This window comes from Hippopotamus amphibius, chromosome 4 (genome assembly GCF_030028045.1).
Source record: "Hippopotamus amphibius kiboko isolate mHipAmp2 chromosome 4, mHipAmp2.hap2, whole genome shotgun sequence".
NCBI classification, from domain to species: Eukaryota; Metazoa; Chordata; class Mammalia; order Artiodactyla; family Hippopotamidae; genus Hippopotamus; species Hippopotamus amphibius.
In genome coordinates, this window is record NC_080189.1 from 142886427 (window position 1) to 142908645 (window position 22219).

Consider the following 22219-nt stretch of genomic DNA (forward strand, 5'->3'; position numbering starts at 1 on the left):
ATGTCACTTAACTTTGTCCTCTATTTCATTGTTGACACTCTCTCTGGACTGCATACTGCTTAAGAGGTGGAAGGCTGTTGATTCACTTTTGCAACCAGTTAATGCCTAACGTAGGATTAGCAGCCTTTCATTAAGCCTGGCTTATGCTTGACGTGCTTCCTACCCGATAGGAATCAGCAGCAGCTCTAAGGCTCTCGCAGCAGCTTGCTTGTAGAGGAACTAAAAGGGGAGGGTTAGGAGGAAACGTACCTGATTCTTCCTTCTTTCCATCCCCCTCCCTGGTGGCAGACAGGGTTCTTAGCGCTCATTCCTGGATGCTCGGCTCACCGTCCTTAGCAACCTCTCTTTGCTGGAGAGGAAATGGAAATCATTCCTGATTCGAGTGTACATATCACATCAGAGGCAGGCCAGGGCCCCTATGTCTTATGAGTCAGCAGGCATTAGACCAAGCTCATCTCTTCCCTTACCTCTAAAAGCCACAGAGCAGCAAACTCATTATCACTGCACAGGGTATCGTGAGCATTAGGCCAAGGTCAGAGCAACCTGGATTGTTGCAGGGGCTGCTTTTTTTTCAGGGATGGTGCAGTGAGCCAATTTCCTTCAATTGCTCACTGACAGTGAACCAGAGACATCCACTTGACATCATTAGTCGGGTGAGCCAGATGTCAGCTACTAGCTGTTTCTAACTTCCCCAGCTTGCTGTGCTCGTCTGGTCCTTTATGATTTCGTAAAAATTGTCTCAAATCTTCATCCCTTATTCGGTAAGTAGCCCAGATCCTTTCCCAGTAGCTCTGAGAATTCTTTCTGGCAGCACAAACAGAAGGAGCCTGTGTTCCTTCTGCCACTTCTGTGTGCACTGCTTTCTTGGTCTCCACTCTACGTTCTACCTCCTGTACGCCCTGTGTCTTTTGCATATACTGTCTAGTTACTGGACTCCTTACAAACCTTCAGTACCCAGAGTGCCACTGTTCATGGCTGTGTGTACTGCAGACTTTACTGAAGATTTGGGCAATGGAGTGGGTGTGTGTGTGTGTGTGTGTGTGTGTCCTAGGGCTGTTGTAACAAAGTAACACAAACTGAGTGGTTTTAACAACAGAAATTTCTTGTCCCATGGTTCTAGAAGCTAGAAGTCTGAAGTCAAGGTGTCAGTGGGACAGTGTGGTGGCTCAGATGGTGCTAGGGAAGGGTCGTTCCAGGCCTCTCTCCTAGTTTCTGGTACTTCCTTGGGTTGTAGCGGTATAACTCCAGTCTTCACATGGTGTGCTCCCTGTCTGTGTCCAAATTTTCTCTTTTTTATAAGGACACTAGTCCTACGGGAGTAGGGGTCCACTCTTCTCCAGTTTGACCTCATCTTAATTACATCTGCAACAATTCTATTTCCAAACAAGGTCACATTCTGAGTTACAAGGTGGGGGGGGGTGATAGGACTTGAACATATAAAGTTTCGGGAGATATAATTCAACCCATAAGTGAGAGAGAGAGAGAGAGTGTGTGTGTATATGGTGTGTGTATTAGGGTTAGGAGTGTTACATTACAAAAGAAAAAGGCACAGCACTTGCAGCTGAATACTTTACAAACCATCTCAGTTTTTAAAAGCCCCTCAGCCATTCCCTCCTCTGGGGAACTTCCTGTGGTCATCTCTTCCCCTTGGCCTCCTGCCATGTTGCTGGACCCCTTCCAGCCCTCCTCTTGGACGTCTCTTTTCTTCTTTGTGGTCCTTCAACAACTCCAAAAATTACCCTGTGTTTCTGATGTAAAACAGTTCAACTATTTTCTTCTCTTTCTGCAAACCATACAGACATGGCCTGGAGGGTCATGCTAATACCTAAAAAGTCCATTTAAGATGTTTCTAACAAAGACAATTTGCCTCAGGAGAAATTCTGTGATCAGCTCTGTTAGAAACCTTTTTTTCCCCCTCCATCAATAAATAAAATGAAATTATTATTGTTCTAAATATTTTAGTGAACTAGCTTCTGTTTATTTCTGGGTGCATTAAAAAAAATAATGCTTCTTGCACAAAATGAGGAAAAACCCCCAAATGATACTGAGCATAGGTTGTGCATCTTAGGCCAGGGATGAGCAGCTCATTATCTCTCCTTCTGCTGGAAAACATACTGATAAGTATGGCACTCTTTTCTACTGAGCAAGCACATAGCTTCAGAATCCTTCTCTGCAGAGTTGATTCAGGCCGGTGTTATTAAGTCCATTAGAGTGGATGGGAGAGATGAAACCATGTTGCCACCACTGTTCTAGGCATTCCATGGAGGGAGTTCTGTGCTTCTGGTGATTACTTCTATTTCTGTTCATTAACAGTTGCCAGTTTGGGGAAATGAGTAGGGTGTGGAGAATGTGATTTCTGTATTGGTCAGTATAAATTGGGTTATGCTGTGGTAACAAATGACCCCCAAATCTTGGTATTTCTTGTTCATGCCACTTGTCCTTTCAGGATCCACTGAAGGTCTGCTCTGTGTCATCTTTACCCAGGGAGTCGGGCTGACAGAGCAGCCTCTGTCTGGAATATTGCTGGTCTAGTGGCAGAAGGAAAGAGATCATGGTGAACCATGCACTGACTCTTCAGGCTTCTTCCTGTAAGTAACTCATGTCACTTCTACTCATATTTTATCAGCCAAGCCTAATATCAGGGAGGTGGGCCAGTATAATCCTCCCTTAGGGCTGGGCAGCAAACACATTAATTCAGTTTACATCAGATACTTACATTTTATTGCTCTTAAATATAGTGAAAGAAAATAGAGACCTTTCTGTTTATCAAATTTTAATAACTATTCCTTATTCGTCTTACTATATACCGTAGAAATCTTATTTTGAGGTTTAAAGAATAGAAATACATTTGATGTGATTAACATCAGGACCTTTATTATTTAATGTCTTTTCTTCAGCTGGGATATAATTAGTTTTAACAGAAGGCTGCTTAATAGTCAAAATGAGGTATAGTGTTAAAGCAGACTAAGATAATAATCTTAGTGGTTAAATTTGGACTCATTATCCAACACAAGAGTGCTGTCTTTTATTCACCTTCATAGCAGAGTAAGGTAAACCCAACAGTATTAACCTCATGAGCCATATCCCCCTTAACCTTCAGAAAATATGTTGTACTCTTATACATACTTTTAATAGGAAACTAGTCTTTTCATGTTGAAATACATGAAAACAGATATAAAAATGATGATGACGTGCTGTGATAATTCATCCCATTAATGTAACAGTTTCAGCATGTGGCATACAAAGCAGAGTTGCTAACAGATGTTTGGAAGAACACTGGTTTCGAAAATGTTAATAGATGTTGCATTAAAAGAGGTTTAGTAATTCAAGGGTTCAGGGAGTGCTTGGTCAAACACAGTAAACAGGTTTCTGTTATGCAAGATGTCTCAGAATCTTAATGACGCATTATCAGTGCATGAGCTATTTATCTGGTAATATTCTTCAGAACACACTTTGGGAAATGCTGACTCACAGCTTTCAACCAGTCCCATTACAACCACTTCTCAACCTCGTTGGAAAGCCAATCCTTTGAGCCTTCTGTTTGCTTCTAACTAATCAGCCCTCTGCCTTCTTTACTTCCCTGTTTATCCACCTTAGACTGAATGATTCATCATTTTAGTAAAGGCTTGGCCAATTATCTAAGCCCCCTTATCTCTTATTTGTGCCAATCTGGCAAAACCCAACTGTGGAAGGAGCCAGCTTTCTGCTTCCCCTGAGCCCTGCTGGAGAAAGCCACACGATCATTAACTTCAACAGGCCCTTAATACCTGACAATCCTGCTGTGTGTCCTGTTCAGCTACATCCTACTCTCCCAACTCCCTGTGACACGATTTCAAATCCTTTTCACTTTCTGGATTCCACAACTACCTCTCTCCCCACCCCCGCTGCATACCCTACCCACCTAGCTCCCTCACACAGCACAGTTGTGCCTGGTGTTCCCAATCCTCCAAACTTCCCATAGCTGCCCCCATTCCAGCCTCCTTTTCTCCTGCTGGGACAGTAGAAATGTTCCTCCTGCATCTAAGGATAATCTCTCTACTTGTACTTTTATTTCCATACCCTCCCAACTTTCCAAGGATCTTACACTATTGATTACACTTTCTTTTTCTTAGATAGAGTTACTCTTACTTTTCAACTGGTCTTTCTCATCAGCCATCAGCTTTTACATATGTGGAAGTCTTTCCCATTACAAAAAGGAAGGAAAGAGGAAAGAAAGAAAGGAATGAAAAAAGAAGGGAGAGAACAATTCTCCCTTGACATTACATTCTGTTCTAGTGCTTCCTCTTTGTGGCCCAGATTCTCACATTTCCATTTCCTCTTCTCCCACTCTTTACTCAGTGTGCTACCATCTAATGTTTTAAATTTTAAATTGAGATTTAACATGCATATGGTAATGTGCACTAATCTTAAATGTACAGCTCAATGCAGTTTTACATATTTGTACGCCCCATGTTGCTATCACCCAGATCAAGATGTAGAGCATTTCCGGGAACAAAAAGTAGCAATATCCTCAATGTTTACTAACTTGATATCTTCACTTAACAATACATCCTCATGGCGGCTTCCCTGGTAGTGCAGCTGTTAAGAATCTGCCTGCCAATGCAAGGGACACGGGTTCGACCCCTGGGCTGGGAAGATCCCGCATGCTAGTGGGATCAACCTAGTGGAGCAACTAGGCCTGTGAGCCACAACTACTGAGTCCATGCACCACAACTACGGAAGCCCACTCGCCTAGAGCCTGTGCTCCACAACAAGAGAAGCCACTGCAATGAGAAGCCTGCGAACCACAATGAAAAGTAGCCCCCGCTTGCCACAACTAGAGAAAGCCCATGTGCAGCAGTGAAGACCCAATGCAGCCAATAAATAAATAAATAAATTAAAAAAAAACTTTTAAAAACAAACAATACATCCTGATGATTACTCCACAGCGTGTATTAACACCGACTTCATTTTCTTTTTCAACTGTCATGCTTCACTGTGTAGCTGTGCCATCATTTATCAGCATTCTGCAGATAGACGTTTAGATTGATTCCAGTCTTGATGTTACAGATAGTGCTTCAACCAAGAGTTATGTACACACATCATTTTGTATTTCTGCCAATGTTTGTTTGATTCTTGGAAGTGGAATTACTGGCCCAAAGGTTAAGTACATTTGTAACTTGGCTGGATATTGTCAAATCCTCTCTATAGAGGTGGTGCCGTTTGCCTTTTCAATAGCACTGTGTTAGCATACCTGTTTCCCACAGACTTGCTAACAATAGAAGGTAATACACTTTTGAAATGTATATGCATATCTTTTGTCCTCTTCTTATTTTCTTGTAGCTTACTGGAGGCATAATTGACACACAGTGTGCTCCACACAATTTGATGAGTCTTGTCCTGTGTATACAGTGAACCGTACGACAGTGAAGATGATGGGTACAACCACCTTCCCCCCAAAGAGTCTTCATGCTCCTCTGTAATCTGTCTTTCCCTCCCCAATCCCATGTCCTAACATTTTACTTCTCATACACCCGTTCTCAAGGTATCAGGAAGTTTGCCTCCCACCTTGAGGGAGTAAATTAAGAGAGAAGGAAACAGGAGGGAGAGAGGGCAATCCTTCCTCAGCGTGAGAGTGGAGGAAGTCCCGCTCTAGGGCTTGCTGCAGTGCAGGCTGATGGTGCCAGCATGGAGGGCAACCACGATGGATGGATGTGGAGCAGGCCTTAAGACGCTAGGACAGATGAAGAAGATGAAACCAATGCACAGCTTGATATATCAAAAAATTGGAGTGGAGATTTAGAGACCCGAATAGAATGTTTGTGGCTGAAAACCAAACAAATGAAAAAGTTAAGAAGGAAAGAAAGGAAAAGTTATCCTGATAAGCCAAATGCCTCAACTATGGATAGCATTTGCATTGTAACTTTCCTTTAAATGTTGAAGTTAATCTAACCAGAATTCTGCTGTGAGTCTCTCAGGGGAACGGCAGAATGGGAGGGGCAGTGCATGTGGTAGGGGTGAAGGAAGGCTGACTTCTTATCTTCCCACAGGCAAGCTGAAGGAGCATTCTTACAACTGAAAGATCAAAAAGGAGCAAAAGAAGCATGTTCTCAGCTCCTTCCCACATAGTTGTACAACTTGGCTTGAGTGACACAACCAGGTGCCACTTTTCCTGACTGTCTTTGGTGGCTCTCTTTCAGGCAATCTTGTGTATACCTCTGTTAGGGCACCACCGTAATTTTTTATTTACTTTTCTGTATACCCATGAGATTGTGAGCTCCTTGGGGGAAGGACAGTACTTTATAACCCCGTGATCTGACACACAGAAAGTGTGAATTAATGAATAATAGTACAGAATACTGCAAAAGCAAAACTTACAAAGTCTTGGTAAAATTAAGAGACATTTAAAGGATCTGTTAAGAACCACAGTATCCTGAAATTAAAGTCAAATCATAATGATTTAAAAACGTTTACTCATTTGACTCCTAAAAGCCTTGAAACATTCTACCTTCCATGGCATTGAGCTGTAGTCGCGCACAAATCTCTACTTAACCCTTTAGGCTATTGTGCATTTTTTCTTAATGAGACTAAATGCTTAGAGCTCTTTCATAGGGGCATTTATTTAACTTTCTCATTCACTAAAAGAAAGGTTTTACATTCACTTGTCTATTAACCTCCTGCGGGGTTAATTTCATAAACCCCAGGTATCTTATCAGGAATAAGACACCAGTGTTGCCAGGAAACATTATGGGATATTAAATTGTAGTTAACAGTGCAGATATCTATTACTTTTAAAACTCAATATCAAACATATTAACTGATAAAATATGTTAATTTTGCTGGAGATGGCAAGCAAGTGGGAAAAGGAAGTTAGAGGATGAAAAAGTGATTATTTGATTAATAAAATAATTTTCTTTTTGCTGAACAATTTCCTTTACATTATGAGCTCCCCAAATACATTTACTTATTTATTTATAAATTTATTTATTTATTTATTTATTTATTTATTTATTTGGCTGCATTGGGTCTTTGTTGATGCACTCAGGCTTTCTCTAGTTGTGGCTAGTGGGGGCTACTCTTCATTGTGGTGTGCGGGCTTTTCATTGCAGTGGCTTCTCTTGTTGCGGAGTACAGGCTCTAGATGTGTGGGCTTCAGTAGTTGTGGCATGTGGGCTCAGCAGTTGTGGCTCACGGGCTCTAGAATGCAGGCTCAGTAGTTGTGGCACATGGGCTTAGTTGCTCTGCAACATGTGGGATCTTCCTGGACCAGGGATCGAACCCATGTCCCCTGCATTGGCAGGTGGATTCTCAACCACTGTGCCACCAGGAAAGTCCCCCCCAAACGCATTTAAAATACAATTAAAATTGCCACAATTTGACTTACATACAGATTTTTTTCCCCTCTAGGAGCACATAAACATGCCAATCTCTGTTTTCCTAAAGCTACAATATTTTCAGCTATATGCTTCATGTGACAAAGGGGCTGGAGGAGGCATCTCTGATCATTTCACTCCATGAAAAATTCAGTTGCAAAATTTTCATTGTCCCATTTTCAAAGTTCTGTGCTTTTTGACATATATACACTAGCAAATGTAAAATAGATAGCTACTACACGGCACAGGGAGATCAGCTTGGTGCCTTATGATGACCTAGAGGGGTGGGAGAGGGTAGGAGGAAGCCTCAAGAGGGAGAGGATGTGGGGATATATGTATACATATAGCTGATTCACTTTGTTGTACAGCAGAAAATAACACAACACTGTAAAGCAATTATACTCCAATAAAGATGTTAAAAAAAAAAAAGATGATGTGGGATTTGGCCCACAGGCTCTAGTTTCCAAATCTCTGCTCTATGTTCTTAACATTGCTTCTGTTATTGTTAAGTTTTATTAAAGTATATGTATGTTCCAAATTAAAAGCAAAATTCTGTGTTTTGTCATGCCCAGGGGAGGAATGCCTCCACTAGCAGATGCAATTATGGCTCTAATGGATCAGAAGGCGAGGTTTCCACATGCCATTGGCTGAACAGACATAAAAAGAGAGGTTTACAGTGTTGATGGGGTGATCATGCCTGGCTCCTAAGGGCAGATGAAATTGCTGCCTGTGGAAAACACAGAGATGAGCCAGCTAGATCCCTTTGAAGGAAGGACTTGCGGCCCAGCTACCAGCAGTACGGTCAGCAGCTGGCTTCCAGGAATCAGATCCTCAGCTGCCAAGTACTGCCTTGCATGTGCCACACCCTTCCTGGGATAGCCAGTGACTGAGTGACTGGCAAGGCTTCCTCCAGAACGTACCACCAGGCTGGCGGAGGCTTTGCCAGGCTTGCACTGCAGTTTGATTCCTCTGCTTAATTCTGCTTCTGTTCCCTTAACGTCATCGGTGTTCACCCCTGACAAACACCGTGCACCCCAAACTCCATCTCAGTCTCTGCCTTCAGAGAACCCAAATGGCAACATGGTGCACAGCGAAGGGAAGAAGGAATATGGATGGGACTCAAGGGAACCACTGGACCGCCTGCTCCACTGCCAGTGGTAGAAGTAAATGGAAAACTACAATAACTCGATAGCAACTGGACCACAAAAGGCTTAGCTCCTACAGAAATTAAGGTTTGCTTTACTTCATCAGGTAAAAAAATCCCAACCAGCTGAGATGCTATTGGAAAACCAAGGGAACGTGGAATAGGTGGTGGAAAAATAAGTCATAAATACTAACTGTAGTATTTATGCAACATTGCAGAAGCAAGAACAACCTCAGCAACTCGTGTTTTCTCTGCTGTGTTGTGTATATGCTTACGTACTTTAATTTCCCCTCTTCTTTCTTCTCCCTTTCCCCCACAGTTTTATATAGAGAGCATATTGGTGATAGTTCACTTTAAATTTTATTCTACATATTACAGACTATCAATAAAGGCTGTGATACAACAAAAGACAAATGGACATCTCCCAGATATCCTGGACTTCAAAGCTGGATGTAGTAACTGTTCAGACTTTGAGACTTTAAAGAAGGGGTGAGTGTATTTTTATTCATATAAGGATAGTTTAATTTCCGTACGTGAGAGCACTTTGGGGGTTATAAATATGTGAACAAAGGTATTTCTTGATATTGGGCTATGAAGGAGTAGAGAGGAAGAGAGAAAAGGAGGACGAGGAAGAGGCAGAGGAAGAAGAGGGGAAGGAGAAGGAGAAGAAGAAGAATTAATTTAATATATCTAACATTTACTGAGTGCTTGAATTAACTTATTTAACAGGTTAAGTCATTTAATCCTCAGGACAGCACTATGAGGATGGTACTATTATTATCTCCACTTAACAGATGAAAGAGAGGCTCCTACAGCTTAATTAACTTGGCCACAGTTGCAGAGTGTTTGCCCCTAGGCATTCTGTGTATAGGGCTCATGCCCTATATTGACTTATTTTACTGTCGAGGAGATAGGTCATTCTTTTAGGCTGTCCAGCATCTGAATCCTGTATTGTGCTTTGGAAATTCTGTTTTCCATGAATCTGGGTAGAAGACAGAGCCCACCTGCCCCTACAAAGCTGAAAGTGCCGACACTTACCTCCCAGTTTCCCTGGCACCTTGGAAGTGGCGTGTGATCAGCCTCACCCATCGGCTTCACTCTCCGGTGGCCATTACAGCAGGAGCAAGTTCAGGAGCGCCGGGGCAGCACTGCTTGTGATAGTCTCCCATGTCTAGTGCCAGGGGTATTGGGGTCATAAGCTGCAGCTTCCGGTGCTTGGCAGTAACAATTGGCCAGTCCTCACTAGACCGGTCTTTTTTTTTTTTTTTTTGCTATGCCACGTGGCTTGCGGGAACTTAGTTCCTCCATCAGGGACTGAACTGTACCCCCTGCAGTGGAAGCGTGGAGTCCTAACCACTGGACCATCAGGGAATTCCCTCTAGCAGTCTTGAAACATTGTTTTGGATGTTCTTGGCTATGAAGACTTCAAGGCAATTCTGTGAGGCGCCCAATATTCTGATTTGTAGCAACAACCCTCATAGTTGTTTAGCCTTGATTTCTAAAATGAAATACTAGCTTTGCATATATAGCTCACAGCTTTTTCTGTACCAGGCACTGTTCTAAGTGCATTTCACACATAAGCCAAATGAAATCTTAGAAAATCTTAAGACTTCAGTTCAACTATTGTCTGCGTTTTACAATGAGGAGACTTACGTACAGAGAACTTAAATGACTTGTCCAAGGTCACAGAGAGATGTGATTCAAGCCCAGGTAGTCTGTCACCGTAGTCTGTACTCACCACCAGTCATTTTACCAGCGCTCTTTCTATTCTAAAATCTTTTGTTTTGATTCTACTCTCTCTTGCGTGACTGCATTTTATTACCAAAGAGTTTTGTTTTGTCTTCTTTTTCAAGAAGAGCTCATAGTTGTTTTGTTTGAGCTCTCCCCTGCTGAAGAGTATTTGTCTTCTGCTTTTATTTATGAAGAGAAAATTTGTGAATATAAATTCTTAGGTCACACTTTCTTACAGAACTCTCTAGACATGGTTCTGCTGTCTTCCAGAACAGATGATTTTTGCCATTGGATTTTTCTCTCTTGTGTGTAACTTTTTCTTTTTTGCTTTTCTCTGTCTGGATTGGTCCTTCTCCCTTCGTTAGAATATATCTTAATTTGGGGTAAAACTTCAGTTTTTCCTGGTCATCTTATGGTTCTTTGTCCTAAAGACTCAAACCTTTATTTGGAATGGTTTTCTTCTATCATTTTTTTTGGATAAAAACTTTAAATTTATGTGTTTGATTCTATTCTTTGGGAACATCAATTGTGTCTGTTAGAGCTCCTTTGATTGCTGTACCTCTCATCTTCTCTAATGTTTTGTATATCATTGCCTCTTTCCATCTCTTTCTGGGGCTTTAAAAAAGCCTATTTACATCCTTTGTTATGTTTTTTTTTTCTTTGTTATGTTTTTGACTGTGTTTTTTCTACTTTTATTTATCATGTACTATTGTTTTGGTAATGATCTTTCCTATCCCACCATTTCTCCTAAGCTCTGATGCCTTGCCTTTCCCCCCTAGTGTTTTTTGAACCCTTCCTCTGTTTCCTTAGATAATTCCTCTTTTATACATATTTTTTGTCTGTAGTTTGATTACATTCCTTTACTCTTTTCTTTCTTCCTCCAGTATATATGCATAGACACTGGATGGTTTATTTCTGATGTCAGGAGAGGGAAATTTGTTGGGGGAGGAGGTCAAGAAAAACTGGGCAGTTTTCAGGTTCCTGTAATTACAACTTCCTCTTTCCTAAGGGTTCATATACTCTTCATATTTGGCATTCAGGAGGTTAGTGTGGTGTACAGTAAAATCCCTTAAACTACCTCTGAAAAATCCCTAAACTCTCTTTCTTTTTCTTAGCTCTAGACCAGGTTATAGACAAAACCACTTATTGCTATCATGGTCTCTCCTTCAGCTACACCTCCCCTGCCACTGCACACTGCAGAACTGGCATCTTGCCTGGGGCAACCACTGCTTATCCCATGGTCTCCCCACATCCCTTAATCTTGGTGCTTTAATCAAAGACTCTTTGGAACAGTCACCTATTCTCAGAAATACATATACCCCACCTGAGGTCCAAAGATCTCAGTGTTCTCCACCATTTTTGTTCAAATTTGAAAGTGTTTGGCAAGCGTTCTTCATCATTGTTGTCTGAAATGACACCATCCCCCTGTTTCATTGAAGATGGGATAAGGAATCGAGGAGTGGCTTACGTAGGTGGTTCTAGACTCGGGTCTCTCATGAGACGGCAGTCATCTCAAGGCTTGAGAGGAGCTGGAGAGTCCCCTCCCAAGCTCACTGTCATGGTTGCTGGCAGGTTTCAGTTCTCTGCTGACAATTGACCAGAGGCTTTAGTTCCTGCCACATGGACCTCTCCCGCAGGGCTGCTAACCCGTGGCAACTTGCTCCCCCAGAGATTGTGATGAAAGTGATAGAAAGTAAGAGGGAACATAAGAGAGTACCCAAAATGGCAATCATATTCTTTCATAACTTAACTTCAAAAGTGACATACTATCCCTTCTGCTGTGTTCTGTTCACATAGACCTACCCGGGCACAGTATGAGAGGGGACTGCACTTGGGTGTGAATACCCGCAGGCAGGGTTCATAAAGGCTATCTTGGAAGATGGCGGCCACAAGCATATGTGTGTGTATATACATGTGTGGGTATGTATATATGCATTTGTATATATAATACCACACACACACACACAAATTAACCAGAAGAATGTTTATAACAATTATAAATTTGAATGTACTTAATAATATAGCTTCAAAATATATGAATAAAAAACTGATAAAACTACAAAGAGAAATGGAGAAATCTCCCATCATAGTGAAAGATTTTATTTCATTCACCCAGTAATGAATAGATCAAATAGATGAAAATATCATTAAAGATAGATATATTTTGAATAATACAGTTAACAAATTTGATCTAATGGACATATATAGGACCCCATAAAACAATTGGAGAATGCACATTCTTTTCATGCCATACAAAACCTTATGAAATTTGACTATTTAATTGTCTGCAATTAAAGTGTCAATACATTTTGAAGAATTGGAACCACAATGCAGTTAAAATTCAAATCAACTTGTAAAAAGATGATCATGAAAATCTTATATGCTAGCAAATTTTAATATAAACTGCTGAATTATTCACAGGTAAAGAAAGAAATAATAATGGGGAATTTAAAATACATAGAACTGAAAAATAAAAACAAATGCAACATACAAAAAAGTGGAGATCAGTGATAGCCATGCATAGAGGAAACATAATCTTACATGGATAGTTTAGGAAACCAAAAGGCCAAAATCAATGAGCGAAGTGGCTAATTTAAAAGTTATTAAAGTAACAACAGAATAAACCCAGGAGTAGTAGAAGCATGGAATCAATAAAGTAGAAATTAATGAAATAGAAAACAAAGGTAAAAAAAGAATCAAAAGCAAAAAATTGGTTTTTTGAAATGACCAATAAAATTAACATACCTCTGGAAGATTAATTTTAAAAAGAGAAAGGGCTCAAAAGCATTATACTGGGAATAACTGGGACATAACACCAAGGGCAGCAGAGATTAGAAAGAAATTAAGAGAAAAATTCATTTTTAAATAAATGTAAATGAATAAATGCTTAATAAAAAAGATAACTTACCAAAATTAACTTAAAAAATCCAAACCCAACCTTGAGTATTCCTTTAAACACATGGAGTTGGTAATTTCAAATGGGATTCTCATAAAGAAAACAACTGCTCCAGGTAATTTTGAGGACAAGTTCTAACAAACATTCGATGCAAACTCTTCTAGAGAACTGAACAAACAAGAACACTTATTCATTCTATAGGGTTTATTACATTATGAATTTCAGAAGATTGTAGTAACTGTTAGAAAAATCAGCAAAGCATTTTGTTACGTCCTGTCCTGTTGAATAATTCAACAGTTCAAGGTAACTCTTGGGTTTATTGTAAGTTCTATCTGATTCAGTTTACATAACTGAACTTACCTCAGGTGATTAGAGTCCAGTAGAATCCTGTTTTAAGTCTTCTTATTCACCTATATTAATAGAAGTAATCACCCCTTGTGTGAGGTGTGAATTTCCAGCAATCTATGAGAGCATGGTGTTGTAGTATCTGTAAGCAGAGAGTTTGCAAAGTCCGTGAACTCTTCCATGGGAATTACAGATGGAAGAACTCCTCTTGTATTACCCATATCAGTTCAAATTTGCCCCAGTTTTTACACTTAAATAATCTTATATAATATGCCTGAGTTGGTGTAATCCCTTCTCTCTCCAAATTCCAAGAATCTGAAATCTGGAACCCAACCTTTACCACTAAGTTTAAGAGGAATATATTTAACTGATATAAAGTATAATTCAGCCCTTTTCTCTCTCTTTTCTGCATGCTGCCAAAGTTTGGACCTTGTGAAAATCTGCCCATTTATGATGCCTGAAAAATCCTCTCATTACTCCTTGCTGTGCCCTCTGATGCTCTTGCTGGGATCCCAGGGGCTGTCTTTTTCTTTGATGATCAAATAAGTGATCTCTGTCCTAGATGTTTATGAAGCACAACTGCAGAATTCTTATTGATTTGTCTAATTTCTCCCTCCTCTGAGTTTACCTTTTATTTCCACTGGAGGCATCACTCCCAGCCTTTTCCAGAGGCTCTTTATTTCCAGCAGTCCACAGAACCTTTCCTGTGTGGCATTGTGCTAAAAGTATGGATTTGGAGTGAGACACACTCAGTTTGGACCTATAAAACTATCAAGTCAGGGCAATTTATTCAACATGGCAATTTATTCAACATTTTTCTGCTCAGTTTTCTCATCTGTTAACTGGGGACAGTGATTCCTACCTTGCAGGGCTGAATGTTTGTGTTCCCCTAATACTCACATGTTGAAATCCCACCCCTACCCTTATACCCCAACATGATGGTATTAGGACGTAGTTAGGATTAGACGAGCTCATGAGAATGGAGCCCTCGTGAATGGGATTCGTGTTCTTACATGAGTCACGAGAAAGCTTGCTGCTTCTCTCTGCTCTCTGCTGTTATGGTTGTAACTAGAAGTCTGCCACCAGACAGGCGGCTTTCACCAGAACTCAACCATACTGGCACCCTCATCTCAAACTTCCAGGCTTCGGAACTGGGAGAACTAAATTTTTGTTGTTTATAGCCTACCCATTCTATGGTATTTCTGTTAAAGCAGCACAAACAGACTAAGTCTAAGTAGTAATAAGATTAGAATGAAAGTAAGTGCTTAGCATGATGCTTAGGACTCAGGAAACTCTCACTACGTGCTGAGGATTATTATTACCACAATTCCCATTCCCAAAGCCAAGGCAGACAGATCTTCAAACTTTTTATTCTAATCTCTGTTGATTATCTATTGACCTTATTCACTCGTGGGAAGGACACATTTTAATTTTTATTTTATTTCCTATTTTATTTTATTTTATTTTTTATTTTATTTTTGGCTGCATCACAAGGCACGAGGGATCTTTGTTCCCCAAGCAGGGATGGAACCGTGGCCCCGATGGAAGGATGGATTCTTAGCCAGTGGACCACCAGGGAGGTCCCAAGGGGATGTTTTTAGATTTTGATATTTAAATACCCAGTGAGATCTCTGGGAGCATAAACTGGGAACATAATAGTGATGATGACTTGTGCCTCTAATTGCCTTTAATGTGTTCATAGCCTTCCTGCGATCCTGTATCAAGTCCTTGTGAAATCTCTTAGCTATTAGTATGGCAATGTCTCTTGCTTTCAGGACCCTCAACGATGAGTTGATATTTAAATCTTAGAAGGCCAGATGAGACCCTTTTCTCTGTGATTTTTTTTTTACAGATGTGCATAAGGCAGTTTTTCTCACACTTTCAGCCTCATTGGACGCCTTATCGGTGTTTGGTATATTTGTGAACTGAAAATTTTAGGTGAAAATTTGAAAAGATTGCTCACTAGTAAAAAGTAATATTCAAAATTTATGATGATCATTTCAGAGTTTTAAGGATTGTATGCAATTTTTGTCAAGCCAGAATCATAACAGATAACTTGAGTTATAGGTCACATTGGTTTCTTCTCTTACTATTTATTTCTAGCTCAGAAAACTCAAACTCTCAAGGATAGGTGGCTAAGAATAGTGGCAAGTGTTGGATAGATGTGGACCCCAATCTTCAAACAGCAACATCCCCTATCCCACAGCCATTTGCAGTAATCCTCTGCTACTCCTCTCATTAGGAGGTGAAATCTCTTCCATCCTCTGCGTAATTTTCCCCTTTGAAATGCTCCTTTTTGGAACCCAGCCTTCTCGCTCTAAGAATGTTCAAGCTGGCCATGTGGAGGAGAATCTGGGTGTCCCAGGGACAGCCCCAGCATGCTCCCCGCCAACAGCCAGAACAAGGCTGCCAGCTACGTGAACAAGGCTGCCAGCTACGTGAACAAGGCTGCCAGCTACGTGAACAAGGCTGCCAGCTACGTGAACAAGGCCATTCTCAGGTAGAGTTATCCCCCGCCTACCTTTTGAAAGTTTGCTTTAGGTCACTTCACTTTTATGAAAGACCTACATGAGTACTCACGTGTTTCCACTAACCCAAAGAAATCCAAAAGGAATTTTTCTTTCAGGAAAAAAGGTGGAAAGTTAAACTAGTGTTCAGCCTTTATTTTGCAACAGCCCTTATACAGGTAGCGTGCACCCCGAGTTGCAGGTGGGGAACCACCAAGCTCTCTCCCTGGGAACTACACTCAGCACCTCAGCTTCAAGCTGCCATACCTTTGAACTGTGTCTGCGCATTTTTAGCAAGATGTGTCCTAAGGTAATTGCTTTTCTTTGTGCCATTTCGGCTTCCGAAAAGTTTCATAGGAACGCTTTGCTTTCTGAGCGGGCAATGCATAGCCCAGCCCCTAGTCAGGCCATCCCAGGCAACACCAATGGCTGAGAGACAAGCTGTCCCTGCTAAGCCCCGTCCAAATTGCAGAATCGTAAACAAATATATGATTATTGTTGTTTCAGGCCACTAGGGTTGTGGGCAATCTGTTATACAGAAATAGGAAACTATTTTAGGGCTCCATCACATACTAGGACTGTAGCATATCACACTCCACTACTGAAGTTTGAACGTGTTCAGTTAAGGGAGGTGGGGTAAATGGATTCTTAACTCATTCTTTGGTCCCAGTAGACTCTGGAAGTGACTGATTCACTGTTGCAGCTTTTGAATGTGATTTAAAATAGGCTGAATAATACATCATTGATGTATCTCCCAGATATCTGAAGAATCATCAGGAGTTAGTGAAAATTTAAGGTCTTAGTGATTGAGCTAATAGTACACAATGCAGTCTCTGAAGAAATCCTGATGTTTTACCTTTAACATTAAAAATCCAGATAATTGGTGCTTGAAGTTAGCTTCAGATACAGTTTATGCTCCTGAGGTTTCCTTGGATGCCACATCCTGAACCCTCAGCTATTTATTCTACCTTCGCTACAATCAAAGCCACCCAACTCCACTGCAGCCCACGTGGTTCTGCTCCCTGGGTCAGACCAGCCTCTCACTGGGAGGGCTAGGTCACTCCCCTTGCTGTGATCCTGCATCCATGCCCAGCGCCCCTGTGCCTGGGAGTTCTGGCACCTCCTGTCACTTCTGGACCCGGACAAATACCATACTACGGGCCATGGGGGTCTGCCTTCCCAGAGGTCACAAAGGGGCTTGTATTAATCAAGGTTCTCCAGAGAAACAGAACCAACAGGGTGTGTGTGTGTGTGTGTGTGTGTGTGTGAGAGAAACCCCCAACTTTTCTCTCTGAATAAAGTACAGTGTGAATCGGCAGTTAGGTGCAGTCTCTTTTATTTGAGTATCATTCTCGTTACATATCTTCCTGGTGCTTTATCAGTGCTGATCTCAACATACTTATTTCCTGTTAGGAATATGACTCGCAGAACTTTGACCAAATGAATGATTGGCGTGGGTTTTCAGGGATAAGGAGAACAGAAAGTCATCCAGAACTTCTCATGCACATATTATATTACAATATGCCAAGGGCTGATTTACACCCCGGTTCTCCTCAGTGGTTTCCTCCTACTGTGAAGGACTAGTATGCACAACGGATGGTAACTGTTCTTCCACCATGTGTGCCTTTGTTATTAGCTTCTACAATAGAGTGATTCATTAAAGGATTTGCCAACAGCTTTTTCTGCCTTCTCTCTGAATATGATTCTTATCATTTGCTTTGCAACAATTATTCAGCCAATGCCATGACATGCACCTACTTTTAATAAGACTCGTAAGAATGAATCATAGGCATGGTTTTGATCTAGCAGTGAATTTTATTGCTTTCATGTTGGAGAACAGTCCTTTCTGTTTGTTTTGGAATAGGACAGATGATTGGTTCTTCTGAGCAGTCATGATGTTTTGTTTGAACATTACACAAAGTATTCATGCCACTATTGACAACATTTTGAAGCAGACAACATGCTGGGAACTAGAAAATAAATTGATGAATGACTATCATTCAATTTCAAAGGTTTATCATATTTCCTGTCTACACTTTTCATTTTTGGTTACTCATGGAAAATCAGTATACTCACAGATTCACTTGTCCCAGCATGAATGGACTCACATTCTATATCCGTTCTAGATTCCTGGTAACTTTTTATATTTATGTGGTTTTTCTCAAGTAGAGCGTTTATATTGTTATTTTCAGTACTATATTTACACTTCAGTGAACCATTTTAAATTTTATTTATTTATTTAGCTGCACTTCTCGGCTTAAAGGATCTCAGTTTCCCGACCAGGGACTGAACCTGGGCCACGGCAGTGAAAGCCCGGAATCCTAACCACTAGGCAACCAGGGAACTCCCTCAATCATTTTTAAACTACTGTTGCCTTGGACATAAAATAGAACAAAGAGTAATTTCAAAAGTGCAAACTCAACAAATATAAACACTTAAATGATATGAAAGTATGCTCCCTGAGATAAATTATAGCATACTAATTGAAAGTAAGTTGAAGCAAACTGATTGAAGTAGTCTTTGTAACATTTTCACAACTTTAAGAATGTGATGATTACTACATGAAGTGAGATGAGATTCATGGGAAAATCCTATTTAGTCATATTAATACATCTCACATTTTTAAATGTACATGGAATAGTTTATTAGGCTTTGCTTGAGGCTTTAAGATATGATGTTTCAGGACTTCCCTGGTGGTGCAGTGGTTAAGAATCAGCCTGCCAATGCTGGGGACACAGGTTCGATCCCTGGGCCTGGGAGATCCCACATGCTGTGGAGCAACTAAGCCCCTGTGCCACAACTACTGAAGCCCGCGCACCTAGAGCCTGTGCTCTGCAACAAGAAGAGCCACTGCAATGAGAAGCCTGCGCACCTCAACTAAGAGTAGCCCCCACTCGTGGCAACTAGAGAAAGCCCACGTGCAGCAACGAAGAAACAACACAGCCAATAAATTAATTAATTAAAAAAAAGAGTATGTACATGTTAAAAAAAAAGGTATGATGTTTCAGATACCAAAAGTTCTAAGACAGACCACCATGCAGAGACTTTAAAGTAGGTGTTCAAGAATCAATAGAACCTTCTACAATGATGGAAATGTTCTACATCTGTGCTTTCCAGTATGGTAGCCACTAGCCACATGTGGCTATTGAGCGCTTGACATATATCGATCATGACTAGATTTTAATTTCATGTCATTTTGATTAATATTTATTTTTTTAGTTTTATTTTTTTGGCTGCACCACGTGGCTTGTGGGATCTTAGTTCCTCCACCAGGGATTGAACTCACGCCCTCGGCAGTGAAAGTGTGGAGTCCTAACCACTGGACCACCAGGGAATTCTCAATTTTGATTAATTTAAATTTAAATAATGGAGGACTATACAGAGTGAAAAGGCTCTTCAATCCTTCACCCACACTGAGAGCATAGACGGGTGGGGAGAGAAAGGATTGGAGAGAGCTATGATATGGGTTCCCCAACTGCCACCAGAGAGCAGAGCTCCTCACTCAAGCCTAGTGAGCAGGCTCTGTTCCAGGAATCTGAAGGGTGCAGGTGGGCTGGCTAGCTGCTAACACGAGAATAAAATTTAGTGGGGCCAAGACGGCCTAAATGTTTCCCCACACCTAGATGTGGGAGAGAGAGAGGTGAGGGTATGTATCCACACATACTGTCTGATAGGGTTTCCTGGAGCCGTGATGAGCCCAGGTTCCCATGGGCTATAGAAGGAGTAAGACCAACAGACCAGACAAACTTGAGATGTGATTCCCCAGATCAAGGAAGCTACAAGTAAAAGATCTCTGATTGGGACGTCTCTGAAGAAACCATGGAAATTACCCATAAGAGGAAAGAGTCGGCTTTGTTCTGTCTGTGCCAGGACACAGGTTTCAAGGCTGCTTTAGGTCATTCCTCTGAGATGTTTCCTGCCTTCCTTACTCTTCCTTCTGCTTACTCCCCTCCCTGCCCGAGGGGTCAGCAACCATGGTTTAGCAAGCAGGACACGTGTAAAAGCCTAGACGTTCTGCTTCAACTACAGGCGGTTTGCTGATGTCAAGTCATGGGAAGGATTTTTGTTTCCTAAAAGGGACCAGAAAAGTCATGCGACTGCTTGCGTTCATTCAAAGGTAAAGGAAGAGCCAGCTCCATCTAAGAAATGTGAAGGGATGGTGAGAGGCAAAATTAAGTGGCTTTACGATTGTAACTCATGAGTCTGGCCTGTTCAGTGTACTAGATATTTATGTGAACAAAACTGTTCCATCACTTTTTCCTTTGAAATAAATCACCAGAAAACCACTCAATGGAAAGGTATGTATTAGACATTGCTGGGGTCCCACCCAGATCCTCTTTACTGGGTTGTCCAACCCATCCTTCAGCTGCTGTGCATGTTGGTGGCAAACCATTCATAGCTGCTCCTTTTCGCAGAGAATTGCTCTAGTCCAGAGAGGGCCAGCTCATCCAGAGATGCCTGGGAGGTTGTTAGCCACTTCCCCTCCGCCAGCCAGTAGCTGGTTGATGTGGGGAATAAAGCTCCTTGCCTCAAGGGGGACTAACTCTGTGACGCGAGACACATTCCAGAGCTCCCTCGGGATCAGTGTGAAGCCAGACTCCAGCTGAGCCTATGGCTTTGCTTAGCGTTTCTCCTTTCCTATCCGGTTACTCTTCTCTCTTGCAGGCTTCTCCAGAGAGCACTGCTCAATAAATGAATCACCAATCCCATCTCAGGCTCTACTTCTAGGTAACCAGACCTCAGTCTTTAAAAGTTATTGTGTTCATTCTTTTCACTGATTTGCCTATAAGTTCCCAGATTAATAAATTTTATTGTCCAGTAAAGTTTATGTATTTATTTTTTAAATTAGGGGACCAATATTGTGTCACCAACTTTCCGTTCTTTTTTTTTTCTTTATATATATATTTATTTATTGTCTGTGTTGTGTCTTCATTGCTGTGAGCAGGCTTTCTCTAGTTGTGGAGAGCGGGGGCTACTGTTCGCTGCGGTGCACGGGCTTCTCAATGAGGTGGCTTCTCTTGCTGTGGAGCATGGGCTCTAGGCACGCACTCTCAGTAGTTGTGGCACACGGGCTTAGTTGCTCCATGGCATGTGGGATCTTTCTGGACCAGGGACGAACCCGTGTCCCCTGCATTGGCAGGCAGATTCTTAACAACTGCACCACCAGGGAAGCCCAAACTTTCAGTTTTGCAAATAAAAGTTAAGGGGAAAAATCTTTCTATGACAGACACCATTGGTAACATATTAAAATCTCATGCTCTGGACTTCCTAGGTGGCGCAGTGGTTAAGAATCTGCCTGCCAATGCAGGGGACACAGGTTTAATCCCTGGTCTGGGAAGATCCCACCTGCCGCAGAGCAACTAAGCCCGTGCCACAACTACTGAGTCTGTGCTCTAGAGACTGCAAGCCACAACTATTGAGCCCATGTGCTGTAACAACTGAAGCCCATGCACCTAGAACCTGTGCTCCACAACAAGAGAAGCCACTGCAATTAAGAGCCCATGCGCCACAATGAAGGGTAGCCCCCACTCTCCACAACTAGCAGAAAGCCCATGTGCAGCAACGAAGACCCAACACAGCCAATAAATAAATAAACAAATAAATTTATTAAAAAAAAGAAAGAAAATGCCTCAAATAAGAAGCCCTCATGCTTCAACTAAAGATCCCACATGCCTCAACAAAGATCCCATGTGCTGCAACTAAGACCTGGCACGGCCAATGTAAATAAAAATAAATAAATATTAAAAAAAAAAAATCTCATGCTCTTCTTCCTTATTTTTAGAATTCCAATTTTGTTCAGGTGTCTAGTAGCCAGGGGATTTAGGTTAATTGGGCTCCCCTTCTGCAGCAAGGGGTGAATCTTGGTTAGTATAAGCCAGTTATGTACCCCAGGTCTCTTGGAAGCCTGTCAAAGTGAAGGGTTCTAAAGCTTAAGCGTCTTTAGTTTCATGGTAAATCACCCCTGGCTGCCTTTCCTTTTTGGACATTGTTGTCTTTATGGGACAACTGGGACCATGAGGAAAGCCAGCTTAAGGGGACAATCCAACACACAGCAGATGGCACAGTTCAAGGATGAAAGGGACCTTGTTGAAATCACAGCACATGACTTTTCTTAGAACCCCTTGAAGTGCAAGCTTCTTGTATGAAAAATCTTTATTGTTTAGTCACTTTTCAATAACTTGTAGGCAAAACATCCAAACAAAGACAACTACCATCTACTCTTTCCATTGTTTCACACACATAT

General features: G+C 41.4%; 1 protein-coding gene and 1 long non-coding RNA gene across 26 annotated transcripts in view; one reads left to right on the forward strand and one right to left on the reverse strand.

Annotated features, from left to right (window-relative positions):
- Window positions 1–9696, reverse strand: part of TBPL2 (TATA-box binding protein like 2) — a 53919-nt gene extending 44223 nt beyond the window's left edge. For all 24 annotated transcript variants that reach the window (XR_009053414.1, XR_009053421.1, XR_009053413.1 and 21 more), the window contains exon 1: window positions 9535–9696. The gene's annotated coding sequence lies outside the window, so the exon portion shown is untranslated. The remainder of the gene's footprint in view (window positions 1–9534) is intronic.
- Window positions 1–22219, forward strand: part of LOC130852674 (uncharacterized) — a 53036-nt gene that overhangs the window by 10771 nt on the left and 20046 nt on the right. The window contains exons 1-3 of one of the 2 annotated variants that reach the window (XR_009053423.1): window positions 2450–2588; window positions 7925–8603; window positions 8875–10033. This is a non-coding gene — a long non-coding RNA (uncharacterized LOC130852674). Of the gene's footprint in view, window positions 1–2449; window positions 2589–7924; window positions 8604–8874; window positions 10034–22219 lie in introns of those variants that run through there. The other variant, XR_009053422.1, reaches the window with a different exon arrangement.